This window comes from Sciurus vulgaris (genome assembly GCF_902686455.1).
Source record: "Sciurus vulgaris genome assembly, chromosome: 5".
Taxonomy (NCBI): Eukaryota; Metazoa; Chordata; class Mammalia; order Rodentia; family Sciuridae; genus Sciurus; species Sciurus vulgaris.
In genome coordinates, this window is record NC_136465.1 from 174,595,529 (window position 1) to 174,599,291 (window position 3,763).

The 3,763-nt window shown below is 40.3% G+C and overlaps 1 pseudogene across 1 annotated transcript; it reads left to right on the forward strand.

Moving 5' to 3' along the window:
- The first annotated feature begins 1,045 nt into the window (after nt 1-1,045).
- On the forward strand, nt 1,046-2,062 carry LOC306660972 (heterogeneous nuclear ribonucleoprotein A1-like; annotated as a pseudogene). Its single transcript has one exon. The product of its transcript is annotated as a heterogeneous nuclear ribonucleoprotein A1-like (transcript).
- Nucleotides 2,063-3,763: the final 1,701 nt, after the last annotated feature.

The following is a 3,763-nucleotide window of genomic DNA, read 5'->3' on the forward strand; positions in this document are numbered from 1 at the left end:
TGACAGACATGAAGCTACAGATTCAGGGAGCTCAGAGAACACTGAACAGGATAGATTTCCTCCCACACTCTCTCTGCATATCATATTCAAACAACAGAAAAATCAAAAATATTGTAAAATCTTACCCATAGAAAAACAAGGACAAGTTTATTGGGCCAAATAGCCTCTGGGTCCACCCAGGGCAGGCTGTCCCTCCAATCCTGGGGTTAGGTTAGGGTGGCAGTTATAAAGAATACAAGTAACAATTAATGTTGGTGAGGATGTGGGGAGAAAGGTACTCTCATACATTGTTGGTGGGACTGAAAATTGGTGTAAGCATTATGGAAAGCAGTATGGACATTCCTTAGAAAACTTGGAATGGAACCACCATTTGACCCTGTTATCCCACTCCTCAGTCTTTACCCAAAGGACTTACAAACAGTGTACTAGCCACATCAACGTTTATACCAGCTCAACTCACAATAGCCAAACTATGGAAACAACCTAGGTATCCTTCAACAGATGAATGGATAAAGAAAATGTGATATAGATACACAATGGAATATTACCCAGCCATAAAAAGAAATGAAATTATGGCATTTTCGGGTAAATAGATGGAACTGGAGAATATCATGCTAAGTGAAATAAGCCAATCCCCAAAATCCAAAGGTCAAATGTTCTCTCTGATATGTGGATGCTAACCCAATCAAAGGAGTGTGGGGAGAGGAAGAATAGAAATCTACTGGATTAGACAAAGGGGAATGAAGGGGAGGGAGCAGGAAGGGGAATAGGAAGGACAGCAGAATTAATCGAACATGACTTTCCTAGCCTCGTATTTGAATATACAACCGGGTAACTCTGCCTCATGTACAACCACAAGAATAGGATCCTAAATAGAACAAGTTGTGCTCTACACATGTATAATTTGCCAAAATACATTCTACTGTCACGTATAGCTAAAAAGAACAAATTAAAAAAGAAAGTAAGGACAATAGTTACATTTTTATTAGGAACCATACAAGTAAGAATATAGGGGATACGTTGGTTAGCTTACTCCTTTCTGCCCGTGGATGCTGCTGAGAAAGCATCGTTAAAGTCTCTGTTCCTGCTGCCATCATGTCTAAATCAGAGTCCCCTAAAGAGCCTGAACAGCTGTGGAAGCTATTCATCAGAGGGCTGAGCTTTGAAACAACTGATGAGAGTCTGAGAAGCCATTTAGAGCAATGGGGAACACTCACAGACTGTGTGGTAATGAGAGACCCAAACACCAAGCGCTCCAGGGGCTTTGGGTTTGTCCACTGTGGAGGAAGTGGATGCAGCCATGAATGCAAGGCTCACGAGGTGGATGGAAGAGCTGTGGAACCAAAGAGAGCTGTCTCAAGAGAAGATTCTCAGAGACCAGGGGCCCACTTAACTGTGAAAAAGATCTTTGTTGGTGGCATTAAAGAAGACACTGAAGAACATCATCTACGAGATTATTTTGAACAGTATGGGAAAATTGAAGTTATTGAAATCATGACTGACAGAGGCAGCGGAAAGAAGAGGGACTTTGCTTTCATAATTTTTGACAACCATGACTCTGTGGATAAGAGAAATACCATACTATGAATGGCCACAACTGTGAAGTGGGGAAAGCCCTGTCAAAGCAAGAGATGGCTAGTGCCTCATCTAGTCAAAGAGGTCGAAGTGGTTCTGGAAACTTTGGTGGTGGTTGCAGAGGTGGTTTTGGTGGAAATGACAATTTTGGTCGTGGAGGAAACCTCAGTGGTCATGGTGGCCTTGGTGGCAGCCGTGGTGGTGGTGGACATGGTGGCAGTGGGGATGGCTACAATGGATTTGGTAATGATGGAAGCAGTTTTGGAGATGGTTGAAGCTACAGTGATTTGGCATTTATAACAATCAGTCATCAAATTGCGGACCCATGAAGGGTGGGAACTCTAGAGGAGGAGCTCTGGACCTTACGGTGGTGGAGGCGAATACTTTGCCAAACCACGAAACCAAGGTGGCTATGGTGGTTCCAGCAGCGGCAGTAGCTATGGCAGTGGCAGAAGGTTTTAATATTGCCAGAAAACAAAGCTTAGCAGGAGAGGAGAGCCAGAGAAGTGACAGGGAAGCTACAGGTTACCACAGATTTGTGAACTCAACCAAGCACAGTGGTGGCAGGGCCTGGCTGCTACAAAGAAGACATGGTTTAGACAGTACTCATGTGTATGGGCAAAAAAACTTGAGAACTGTATTTGTGACTAATTGTATAGCAGGTTATTTTAGTTTCTGTTCTGTGGAAAGTGTAAAGCATTCCAACAAAGGGTTTTAATGTAGACTTTTTTTTTTTTTTTTTGCACCCATGCTGTTGATTGCTAAATATAATAGTCTGATCATGACACTGAATAAATGTGTCTTTAAAAGAAAAAGAATATAGTAGAATGAAGGTTGGGGATGTAGCTCAGTGGTAGAGAGCATGCCAAGCATGTGTGAAGCCCTGGATTCGATCCTTAGCACTGCAAATTAATAGTAACGACAATAATAATAATAAATAAAAGAATAAAGTAGTGCTTCTGTGTGTGTGTGTGCGCGTATGTGCTCTGCTCAGTAATTGCCATTTCTGATCAGAGAGGTTTAGACAAAGAGCTGAAGGCCATTGTTGCATCTCCCCCTCTTTTTGCAAGCCTCTCCGCCTATGGCTGCAGTGATCTCCAGGGGGCTAAAGGGCCCACATTCTTCCCTCTTCACTTTTCTCATTTTTGCCTTTTTGGCACAAGACTAGACATTCGAAACAACTGAGCCTGTGAGGAAAATTATAAAATGACCATGCATATTCAGGAGAGGTGTATGCTCAGAAAAGATCTGAGAAGACCTATGTTTATAATTCACCCTGATCCTTGGCACAGAGAGTCTAAAACAATCAAACAAAAAATTATTGAGAGCAAAAATGAAAGCCAGAAAACTCTGGAGAAAAAGGAGAATTTGAGTTTCAGAGTTACAATAGTACTTGCTTTAAATGTTCAGTTTTCAATAAAAATCACAAAGCATACAAAGAAAGAGGAAAGTATGGCCCATTCAATGAGAAAAAAAAAAAAATCAGCAGAGACTGTCTCTGAAACAGACTATCCCTGATGGCAGATCTAGACAAAAACTTAAACTAGATGTCTAAAGATGCCCCAATAATTAATGGAATATGTGGAGACAGTCATGAAAACAACATATGAGCAAAATGGAAATATCAATAAGAAGAAAACAAACCAAAAAGAAACTTGGAGCTGAAAAGTACAATAACTGAAATCAAAAATTTACTAGAGGGGTTCAAAGGCAGATTTGAGCAGACAATCAAAAGAATCAGTGAACTTGAAGATAGGATACTGGAATGTACTGAATCTAAGGAACAGATATTTAAAAAAAAAAAAAAAAAAAAAAAAAGACTGAAGAAACGGGAACAAAGATCAAGGGACTGTGGGACATCATTAAGTATTCCCAACATGCATTATAGGAGTCAGAGAAGGGAGAGAAGGGGCAGAGATAAGATAATGACTTAAAACTTCCCAAATATAATGAAAGCCATTAATATAAACATTGAAGAAGCACAAAGAACTCCAGAGAAGATGAACACAAAGAGAACCACACTAAGACGCATTATTGTCAAACTTTTGAAAGTCAAAAACAAAAAGTCTTGAAAACATCAAGCCAGAAGTGACTCATATACAAAATCTCTTCAATAAAATTATGTCAGCAGATTACTGATCAGAAACTTGGAGGACAGAAGCAGTGGACCTTCATAATCAATATGCTA